We start from the raw sequence: 12,337 nt of genomic DNA, 5'->3' as shown, positions 1-12,337 counted from the left end.
CAAATCATTCCATTGGGGTCAAACTGGCCACGCCTCAGGAGTCACATGATTTATATAGACTTATATAGTACATACCGGTAACTTAAAAATTCTTCTTCTATAGAACAGCAAAGGTCATGGGTTTGATATTTGGTGGGTAAAATTGTGTGCTGGTCCTTTTCTAAGTTTATTCAAATAATGCACGTTAGGTAAACATTTCCACTGCCTCTAAGGTTTACTTTTTTTATATGTTAGTAACAAACTTATATCGTTCTAATGCTGTCTCAGACCACATTTTGTCTGTGTCATTCCGAGTAAAAATCAAGGTTATTACACAAATATAACACATTCTACGCATAACATGTTAGTTGTACATGTCTCTGTTAAGCAACCGAGGTCCGCTTGGCCCTCTGGTTTATGTTAATAGTGAATTTTATTTTTGTCTTTTACTGTCTCAGATCATATCAAACCTGTGTCACACAAAGTAATAAAACTACATAAAAACCACAGGTATAACACACACATCACACAGTCTGCACATATAAGTTTTTATCTGCATGTCCCAGATGAGTAACCATGGGTCTGTATGCCTCTTTTTTTAAATCATTATCCTGGGAGTCAAAACTGGCCCCGTAACATTAGAAACCTGATTTATAATATAGACTTGTATAGTAATTAAGTTAACAAATTTCCTCTCTGAAACCATATGTCTCAGAGATTTTATATTTGGTGTGTAACATTATTTAGTGGTCCTCTACAGAGTTTGTTCAAATCAAGCCCCCTGTGGCCAAAACTGTCCATGTCCAAATTGTTATATGATTTATACAGACATATAAACCGTAATACCTGCTTATTTTTGGACACTTGATTTTTTTTCATGTCCGAAAATGGATAAAAATATTCAAAAAATACTGATGTCCGAAAATTTAGAGACACTTAAAATATTGCATGGAATATTGCATTGATCGGATACAGGTATGCAATATATAAAGTGTCAATTGTAATAATGACTTATACTAAGTCCTTGTTAAATACAACGCCGTATAGTAGATATTTTAAATATGTTTGCATTTCATTAAAAACAATTTCACATGTTTTATTTTTTAGAAAAATTTACTCCAAGACTGTACTTTGACCAACGGGTTCAAAGATAAGCATTTGATTTACCGATGCTCTAGTATGAACTTGTAATTTATTCAATATAATACAAATCTGCAAACAAGTACATTTGTAATTAGCATAGGTGCAACGCACCTATGCTTAAGGTATAAGCTACATTTCGAAAACCGACATGGAACGGTTGACTATTATGAAGCCTTACCTGATCAAAAATCAGACGAAATATCTATTTAATATAGTATATGGTAATTCTTACAATTTTTTTTTTAAACGTTTTTCTAACGTTTTCTTCCAAGAATATTGCTGACACCGTTTTAGTCAATTTTTCTAAGACCGTTTAACGTGAAAAAACCTTCTAAGAAACTAAAACAAATTTCGTTCGTAAAACAATTCTGTTCTTGTTGATAGTGACCTCACACCTAATTTCTATTTCCTTTGTTTTACTGTTCTGGGAGAGGTCAAATGTTTACATAACTAAATTCATAAGGCCCTGGTTTAAGGATATGTAACATTTCATCGATTAATTATAAATAGAAATTAACATATTCTCAGCAGGAAGTGGGGCATAAAGCACTTTTATTCTTTGAAAATGTGTAAAAAATGGCGGAGTATGATGAATGTTTTCTGATTTATGACATGGATTCTGACCTGCCTTTCTATGGATTTGATGAAGTAGAGTTTGAAAGTAATAGAGATGTGTTAATTGAAGTTAAAATGATTTACTTTGAGCCAGAAATTTACGTTACGAGTAGAGCTTACAGTTTAAATGTGGCATCGGATTTAATGGATTCGCACGAATTCTGGACGAGTGTTGAGTCTGTAAAATATTAAATGGAAAGCTGTAAATGTATTGAGTCGAAAAAAAAACGGATGGTTGCATAATGGTATCCGTGAAATAATGTAATTCTACGTATTTATTTTCATAGTTACGTCATTTTGTAACCATTCACATTAGTCACTATTTAGAATTCCCGTTTCTAAAAATAGAACATTTTGGTAGCAACAACAAGGGGGGCGACTCGTGATGTCAGAAATCGTTAAGGTTACAATATACTAAATAATCGAGTCATGAAGGGCTGTACTCTCTAAACAAATCATCATATTTTCCTCGAAGGCATGTTATACACTTTAGACTGTTGTTCTGGTTTTATCGTTTGGAGTTATTGATAGGGTAAGCATAGGTGTTCACTACTTAATCCCTGAAATAGGATAAAGTTGGAGATTAAAGTAAAAAATGGCACTGCTAAAGGTTACAATCCACTAGAAAACGGCCGAAAAAAGGTGCACAAACAGTCGATATTGATTTGAGTCGAATTCTTTTTTGGTTTGAACATGACATATCTTTTTCATTGCTTAAATCGATTCAGCTAAGAATGCCCGCCAAGAAAAGGTATGGTTATGGGGGTCTCTATGTGCAAAATGTTGTATTTATTTTTGCTCAAAGTTGTCGCTTTTACATCGAAACATATAAGGAAAGTATTTAGTAAATTTTGACCTTAACATTTACTTCAGCAGCAACTTCCCTGTATCTTGCAACTATGCTTTCAGCGCCATTGGCGCTCTCGTTTTTGTTTCGTTGTCTAACACCTTCAATTGTTTGTATAACTCGCCATAGGATGCATTATGTTTGGGAGCGTTTTTGTCACAGTTGTCTTTCTGAGGTGAAATTATTGTTTATTACTGGTATACATGGTTATTTACCCAATGCCGCAAATATTATCGTCAATTGCACTCAGGCATTTATCTTTTAGGTTTTATGACCTTAATGCGGTCATAAAAAAGCATGATTTAAATTACACCAGATTAGCGAAAACATGGAAGAAATCTTTAAAAGTAGTGTTTTATAATATACTGTTTGAAAATTTACAATCATTTATTATTGACAAAAAAAAACATTTTTTTTCCGAAAATGTAGTCATGAAAAAATAAATATTTTTGCCAAAAAAGGGGGTGTCCGAAAATAAAGGGTGTCCAAAAACTAACAGTAATTACGGTAGTTAATAAAGTTTAACATCTCATAAATTGCAAGGGTAAGGGGTTTAATATTTGGTGTGAAACATCATTTTGTGGTCATTTACAAAGATTGTTGAAATCATACCCTTATGGTCAAAATTGGTCACACCCCAGGGTAACATAATTTACATGCACTTATATATGTAAAAAAAAATATGGAACAAAAACAAACAGACAAGAAGGTGTTATGTTTGGCATGTAACATCATACAGTGGTCCTCAAGTGTTTTTAAGATCATGCCCCTGGGGTAAAAAAAGGCATTGCCTGGGGTTTAGGGCGTGGACTTTTTATGCCCCCCTTCGAAGAAGAGGGGGTATATTGCTTTGCTCATGTCGGTCTGTCTGTCGGTCGGTCGGTCGGTCCGTCCACCAGGTGGTTGTCAGAAGATAACTCAAGAACGCTTGGGCCTAGGATCATGAAACTTCATAGGTACATTGATCATGACTTGCAGATGACCCCTAGTGATTTTGAGGTAACTAGGTCAAAGGTCAAGGTCACGGTGACCCGAAATAGTAAAATGGTTTCCGGATGATAACTCAAGAACGCTTAGGCCTAGGATCATGAAACTTCATGGGTAGATTGATCATGACTCGCAGATGACCCCTATTGATTTTGAGGTCACTAGGTCAAAGGTCAAGGTCACGGTGACCCGAAATAGTAAAATGGTTTCTGGATGATAACTCAAGAACGCATACGCCAAGGATCATGAAACTTCATGGGTAGATTGATCATGACTCGCAGATGACCCCTATTGATTTTGAGGTCACTAGGTCAAAGGTCAAGGTCACGGTGACCCGAAATAGTAAAATGATTTTCGGATGATAATTCAAGAACGCATATGCCTAGGATCATGAAACTTTATAGGTAGATTGATCATGACTCGCAGATGACCCCTATTGATGTTCAGGTCACTAGGTCAAAGGTCAAGGTCACGGTGACCCGAAATAGTAAAATGATTTTTGGATGATAACTCAAGAACGCATATGCCTAGGATCATGAAACTTCATAGATAGATTGATCATGACTCGCAGATGACCCCTATTGATTTTGAGGTCACAAGGTCAAAGGTCAAGGTCACGGTGACCCGAAATGGTAAAATGATTTTCGGATGATAACTTAAGAACGCTTTTGCCTAGGATCATGACACTTCATAGGTACATTGATCGTGACTTGCAGATGACCCCTATTGATTTTCAGGTCACTAGGTCAAAGGGCAAGGTCACAGTGACAAAAGTCGTATTCACACAATGGCTGCCAGTACAACGGACAGCCCATATGGGGGGCATGCATGTTTTACAGCCCTTGTTAAAATTAAATTGATATTTGGTGTGTGAAATTATATTGTCGTCCTTTACACAGATTGTTTAAATTATACCTGTGGGTTCAGCGATATTTTTGCTGAATTGGGAAAAGTTCCAGTACCGGGCCAACTGAGAAAAATTAGCAAGAAAAACCCTGAAATTAGAAAAATTTGCGGCATGAAATCTTCAAATTGGGACTTATTGGCTTTTTAAATGTTTGGTACTTAATTGCACAAACCTATCTAAATATTCTTTACATGCCTTTTTGTTCTAATGTTCAGTTTCAATGCTCAATTTATTTGTTCACTTTCAGATTATGCGCTTTTGGAAAGAAATTAATGCAACTTTTCTTCCTTTTTGGAATCTGTTAGACACCAATTGGGAATTTTGTATTTTTTCCTAATTTGGGAAAGTGGCTTTTACGGGTACTTTATAAAGAAGGAAAAAATCGCTGGGGTTAGAAACTGGCAATGGCCCATATAGGTTAGCCATACAGGGCCATACTGTTATTTATAAAATCATGTTTATCCTTTCAGTCAGTGCACTCAAGTGAAAGTTATTTCTAAGGTCAAAAGGCAGTCATCAGATGTAAAGAAATTGTCAGTCAAAGTTCTGAAAACTCTTTCAAGATTAAAAAAGCTCCAGGGGTATAGGGAGGACAGCAGGAGGTCCATGCAGGGCTCCTATGCTGAACTTGAGCGGAACATGGTGGAGACAATGCAGCTGAATATACAATCTTTCTTAGTCCAATGTGAGGACAACTCCGTGAATGAAACACATGCACATGTGGAAAATTCAGTAGATGAAATGCGTCAGAAAATATATTCATTATTAGCAGAATTTGAAAACAGCGCTATTAAGGAAAATAAAGAAGAGCTGACACTGAAACAAGCTCCTCTCCTTAGTGTGATCAACACCTGCATCAGACATCACATTGAATTGTTGCGAGTCTATGAAGCTTTGCGGAAAGTGAAGGATCGAACAGAACTCTCGTTAATAACCGGTTACAAATGTCAGGACAAAATACAACAGTCTGAGATATATATGAATGAGAACTTTTCAGACGAGGTATTTACTATTCAGGGAAAGTCCACCCACAATGTGAGAATGTCAAGTGATTCAAAGACATGCTGGATCACAGCTATGCTTGTTCTTCCAGATGGACAGTTCTTGGTTGCAGACTGGGGTAATCATAAAGTCAAGCTGCTGAACCAGCAGTACCAGGTGGTGAGTCACTGTGGTGTGAGCGCACAGAGTATTTGCCAGATCACACCCAGTGAGGTTGCAGTGACTGTGGATGACTGGATTAACACACATGAGGTCCAGTTTATCACATTCAACCAGAGCCAGCTTGTGACAGGAAGACACTTTAAGTTACAACATAGCTGTTATGGTATTGCCCGTCACCATGGTGACCTGTTCATCTGTTCTGGTAATGCTTTGTTCAAGTACTCACTAAGTGGGGAACTGGTCTGCAAACTATATGAGGATGCATCAGGTTTGGTTACAGGTAATACTCATGGTGGATTCATCCTGATATAATTAGAAATATGTATTACAAAGTTGTTGTTCTATAATTTATATGTGCCCTTTGATTGCTACAGTAGCCAGAAAGATTTTCACTATTGTTGATTTATAAACATGAGTAATAAAGTATTTTGACTGTCACTGCACGACATGTCTATAAATAGAAACAGAGTTCCAAGGAGAGACACTTTCTTACCTGCAGCCAATTGTATAAATATGGATAAATCTTATCCAGCGGATAACTTTTGGTTATCTTCAATTTTAGGATATCTTTTTGTGTTAGCGATTGTATAAAAAAATAGTTATCCGAACAGGCGGGCGTTTTGGCTAAGTTTTGGATAAGATTTAGCCAAGGTATTTGACTTCGGTTATCTTTATGCGAATAAAGAACGCACTGACAAAATGACTGGCATTAAAATACCGAACGCTAGACGACCAAGACAATTTCGACGAATGGACAGATTTACGGAGACTGACGACCCTGAAGACATGCGTAGACGCTTTAGATTTACACCTTACAACATCGGCCGCATAGAAATACTGATTGGACATAGACTTGAGAGACCAACTGGACGGAATCAACCCTTGACACCGAGGCAGCAAATATTGACTGAGATTTTGTGCTTCCGGAATTTTTTTGCAATTAATAGGGGATACTTTTTGGGTTGACATTGCAACGGGTTTCAAGGGTCGTAACCAGAGTAACTGACGAACTGTGTGCCCTGAAAGACAAATTTATTAAATTTCCGACGACGGACAGACAGAAATCAATTATTAAGCAGACTTTTTTCAAAATCGCTGGGTGTCCATCCGTAATTGCGGCGTTAGACGGGCCCCATGTTCGAATCATTGCTCCCCATGAACACGAGGAGCAATATGTCAACAGAAAACACTACCACAGTGTTAATGTATAGGATACATGTGATCATAGAGGTATTTATTAATGTGTACACAAAGCATAATATTCCCTTCAAGTTTGAGTATTCCGTCATTACATAAATCCATGTATTTTATATCTATAAATCCTGTTGTTTTACACACCAGATTCTGTAACACTTACTTATGACCTGGTACGATTAATTAATTCTGTTTCTCGTTTAACACCACACGTCTTTTTAGTCCTTACTCCCATTGTGTTATGCATATTTTGCGCCAAAAAAACTCGCATGTACTCATTTCGCATGACGTTACGATTTTAAAGAAATATAAATAAAGTCTGTTCCATGGTTTAAATATAGTCTGATCCGCTGTGTTAAAGGGGCATTGTGGGTTATTTTCGTTTGGCTAACTTTTACCAATTCAGATCAACATATCCAATGCGACTTGCAATTTTAAACAATAGGATTACCACATTGGATAACATATCCAAAAACGGATAAATTTAACCAAAGGTTATCTTTTGGATTGGCTAAAGTAATCCGTATTTATACAATTGGCTGCTAGTTTTCATTTTTGTGGTTTTCAAATAACTGTTCATGTATGATATTTTTTATAAATCAAAAAAATATCATCTTATAAAATTGATACTTTTAAAATTATTGTAGTTGGATTTTAAGAAATTTCAAAAATATGTATGTAAATACAATTAGTTATTTTTAACAGCTTGCTATTGTAAGTGGTTTAGGGGAAAAGGAATCTGAAAAAGATTTAAAATTGGTTGTTTGAAACATTATTTTTCTTGTTATATACAACTTACCAACACAACTACATGGCGCATGTCTGCTTAGGTCAATTTTACATATATGTTAGTACTTTGTTATCTTATTTGTACATGTGTAGGAAATCTATTATTGCTACATATAGTTGCATTCACATGCAAATGCTGATTGAACTGTGTACCTATTTTCATCTGTGTAAATGTTTCCATCTTTGTAAATGTACATAGCACTTCATTTCTAACTTAGCAGTCAAATGTCAACATGTCAAACTTTTACAACAAAAATGATAAAGAACCTTCATATCACACTAAACCATTTATTATTATTAGGCTTGATGCACATATTGAAGATGTGTAAATTCCCATTTATAACAGCGCTCTGAGATAAGGGGGTTAAATACATGTGCGTAAAGACACTTTCCACCTAAACTGGAGTTTCGTCAAGAAGAGTTTACCATTAAATAAAAAATACATTATACGTGGAAAGTGTGATCCCTGATTAGCCTGTGAGAGGCTCGTATGTCATACAATATTACTGCAGTCTGTTTATTAAGCTTATTAACATTTACAGTATTCCAAGATCTTGTTGTTACTCTGTTTTGCAGTGTATGGGTTTGCCATGAGTCACACAGGAGACAAGCTGTACATAACCAGCCCATCTAATCACAAGCTCTACACCCTGGCCCGGGATGGAACACTCCTGGCTGTCTTCACAGATCCAGAACTAAAATACTTACAGAATGTATATGTGACCCCTGCAGGCCAGGTGCTGGTCTGTGGAATGCTGTCCCACACTATATTACAGGTGGACAGCGAGGGAAAGAGGAAGCTGGCAACTCTGGTTTCAGTGAGGGATGGAGTGGGGAGACCATGCTCAGTATGCTACAGCAGCACCACATCAGCCATCATTGTGGGACTGTTGGGGGACGACAACATCATGGTGTTCAGAGTGGAATAGAGTGTTCATGTATGTATTAGATGCTGTAAGGCGAAAGAAAATAATATGTCTGGTTTTGGTGACCGGACCGACCCTAATTTTTACCGCCGACCCTAAACTTTTTTTCTGCTACTTGTACAAAAAAATTTAGAACGAAAATAATGTTAAGGTGCAAAACTCATCAAGTTTGAAATTAACTGAGTGCGAATTACGTCGATACGGTTATACGCGGTTTTTATCGCGTATTTAAACTTAATCCAATATGGCGGTGTTTACATGCTTGTTAGCCATGACAATTGAAAGCTGCCACACCTTCAGAATGCTATAAAGAAAAAAGTTTGGGGCATATACAATGAGTTGGACATATGAGGAACTGTTTGCCTCGTATCACCCACAACCAGATAACAGGCTTCAAACTCTTGTTTCACCAAACATGAACATAGATAATTGTTACGAGGGTTTTGTTATAATTTTTCTTTGTTGAAATGATACATTTATTTTTTACATTAAAGTGTACATAAAGACAGAATTATTTTATTTCCATTAATCAAGCTACAATGTCTTGACGTTCAGATAAAACAATTTACAATATTGTCATCTGTTCAAGATTCATAAGTTCCCTTCATGCCAAAGAAAATAATATGCCTGGTTCCTGTGACATGCTAAAAAACATAGGTAGGGTAGGAACGTTGTTTTTTGGTGTTTTTTTTCTCCGAGTGGTGAGAGGCCTGATTTTTTAATATATTGTTCAATGTTGTATGTATCATAGCTTTATGTAACCATGAACATATATAATCTCATGTGTATCTAACATCATGTAGCAGCTTTTTATGTACAATTTGGCTTTTTAGTCACCCTCTGAATCTTGAACAGATGACGTTCTTACCCTACCTATTTTTTTTTAGCATGTCACAGGAGCCAGACATATTATTTTCTTTGGCCTAATTAGTGATTCATATTTCAATGACATTTTGTTGTTGAGCACAGGAAAATTGTAGTGTGTTGTGTTACAAAACAAAATTGTGTGTGCAGATGCAAATAATATATGTACACATATTTTAATTTGCTTGTACAATATAAAGTATTTTCATATAACATTAGATCTAATACATATTATGTTATTTTGTCATAACATTTGTGCCATTATTATTATCTTAAAAGAAGAAGGGGTATATTGTTTTGCTGGATGTCTGTCGGTAGACCTGTCGGTAGACCAGTTTGTTTCCGATCCATAACTCGTCAACGAATTAGCATGATACCTCACATGTGCATTGGCCTTGGACAGTAGAAGACCCCTATTCAAATTGGAGTCATTAGGTCGAAGATCAAGTTCACTATCACACTAAGTGTGAAAATGAACTGTTGGTAGACCAGTCTGAATGTCGGTAGAACAGTTCGTTTCCGATCCATAACTCGTCACGAATTGACCTATTGGCTTGATACTTCACATGTGCATTGGCCTTGGACAGTAAATGACCCTTATTGAAATTGTGGTCACTAGGTCAAAGGTCAAGGGCACTATCACACTAAGTGTGAAAATCATTTCCGATCAATAACTCGTCAACGAATTGACCGATTGGCTTGATACTTCACATGTGCATTTGCCTTGGACAGTAGATGATCCTACGTGAAATTTGGATCACTAGGGCAAAGGTCAAAGTCACTATAACACTAAGTGTGAAAATCGTTTCAGATCAATTACTCGTCAACGAATTGACAGATTGGCTTGATACTTTACATGTGCATTTGCCGTTGAAAGTACATGACCCCTATTGAAATTGGGGTCACTATGTCAAAGGTCAAGGACACTATCACACTATGTGTGAAAATTGCTTCCGACCAATAACTCGTCAACAAATTGACCGATTGGCTTGATATTTCACATGTGCACTGGCCTTGGACAGTAAATGACCTATCTTGAAATTGAGGTCACTAGGTAAAAGGTAAAGGTCACTATCACACTAAGTGGTTTCCGATCAATAACTGGTCAACGAATTGACCGATTGGCTTGATACTTCACATGTGCATTGACCTTGGACAGTAGATTACCCTACTGAAATTGAGGTCACTGGGTCAAAGGTCAAGGTCACTATCACACTAAGTGTGAAAATTGTTTCCGATCAATAACTCGTCAACTACTTGACCAATTGGCTTGATACTTCACATGTGCATTGGCCTTGGACAGTAGATAACCCCTATTGAAATTGGGGTCACTAGGTAAAAGGTCAAGGTAACTATCACACTAAGTGTGAAACTCGTTTCAGATCAATAATTCGTCAACAAATTTACCAATTGGTCTGATACTTCACATGTGCATTGGCCTCAGACAGTAGATGATCCCTATTGAAATTTTGGTCACTAGGTCAAAAATCAAGGTTACTATCACACTAAGTGTGAATATGGTTTCCGATCAATAACTCTTCAACGAATTGACCGATTTACTTGATTCTTCACATGTGCATTGGCCTTGGACAGTACACGACCCGTATTGAAATTGGGGTTACTAGATCAAAGGTCAAGGTCACTATCACACTAAGTGTGAAAATCGTTTCCGATCAATAACTTGTCAACGATTTGACCCATTAGCTTGATACTTCAAATGTGCATTTGCCTTAGACAGTAAATGACCTCTATTAAATTGAGGTCACTAGGTCAAATTTCAATGTCACTATCACACTTAGTGGTTTCCGATTAATCATTCGTCAACGAATTGACTGATTGGCTTGATACTTTACATGTGCATTGGCCTTGGACAGTAGATGACTCCTATTGAAATTGAGGTCACTTGGTCAAAGGTCAAGGTCACTATCACACTAAGTGTGAAAATTGTTTCCGATCAATAACTCGTCAACGAGTTGACCGATTGGCCGTATACTTCACTTGTGCATTAGCCTTGGACAGTTGATAACCCCTATTGAAATTGGGGTCACTAGGTTAAAGGTCAAGGTCACTATCACACTAAGTGTGAAAATCGTTTCTGATCAATAACTGGTCATTAAATTGACCGATTAGCCTGATACTTCACATGTGCATTGGCCTTGGACAGTAGATGATCTCTATTGAAATTGGGGTCACTAGGTCGAAAATCAAGGTCACTATCACACTAAGTGTGAAAATCGTTTCCTATCAATAACTCGTCAATATATTGACCGATTGGCTTGATACTTCACATGTGCATTAGCCTTGGACAGTAGATGACCCCTATTGAAATTGGGGTCACTAGGTCAAAGATCAAGGTCACTATCACACAGTGTGAAAATCGTTTCCGATCAATAACTCGTCAACGAATTGACCGATTGGCTTGATACTTCAAATGTGCATTGGCCTTGGGCAGTAGATGACCCCTATTGAAATTGGGGTCACTAGGTCAAAGCCCTGTTTTGGGGGGCATATGTCTCCGACCGCAGAACACTTGGTGCCTTTTTTAGCTCACCTGAGCGATAGCTCGAGGTGAGCTATTGTGATCACTCAGTATCCGGCGTCCCTCCGTCCGTCCGTCCGTCCGTCTGTCTGTAAACAATTTGTAAACATCTTCTTCTACTAAACCATTGAGCCAATTTCAACTAAATTTCATGTGGAGCATCCCTAGGTCATGGGACAAAAGAATTGTTAAAAAAAATTTGATCGCATAACCAAGATGGCCGCCATGACCATATATGGTAAAAACCTTAAAAAATCTTCTTGTCAGAAACCGCTCATCAGATTTTCAAAAAATTTCACAGGGATGACCTTTGAGGGCTCCCCTGAAAAAGTTGTTCAAAGAAATTTGATTCGTCCAAAAACATGGCTGCAGGAGCTCGTTAA

The 12,337-nt window shown here is 37.1% G+C and overlaps 1 protein-coding gene across 1 annotated transcript in view; it reads left to right on the top strand.

The window, feature by feature from the left end:
- Positions 1-8,358, top strand: part of LOC127863578 (uncharacterized) — a 139,022-nt gene extending 130,664 nt beyond the window's left edge. The window contains exons 6-7 of the mRNA XM_052403140.1: positions 4,949-5,922; positions 8,202-8,358. The gene's annotated coding sequence lies outside the window, so the exon portion shown is untranslated. The remainder of the gene's footprint in view (positions 1-4,948; positions 5,923-8,201) is intronic.
- The last annotated feature ends 3,979 nt before the right edge of the window (positions 8,359-12,337 follow it).

This window comes from Dreissena polymorpha, unplaced genomic scaffold (genome assembly GCF_020536995.1).
Source record: "Dreissena polymorpha isolate Duluth1 unplaced genomic scaffold, UMN_Dpol_1.0 chrUn017, whole genome shotgun sequence".
NCBI classification, from domain to species: Eukaryota; Metazoa; Mollusca; class Bivalvia; order Myida; family Dreissenidae; genus Dreissena; species Dreissena polymorpha.
This window is presented reverse-complemented; position numbering and strand designations above follow the sequence as displayed.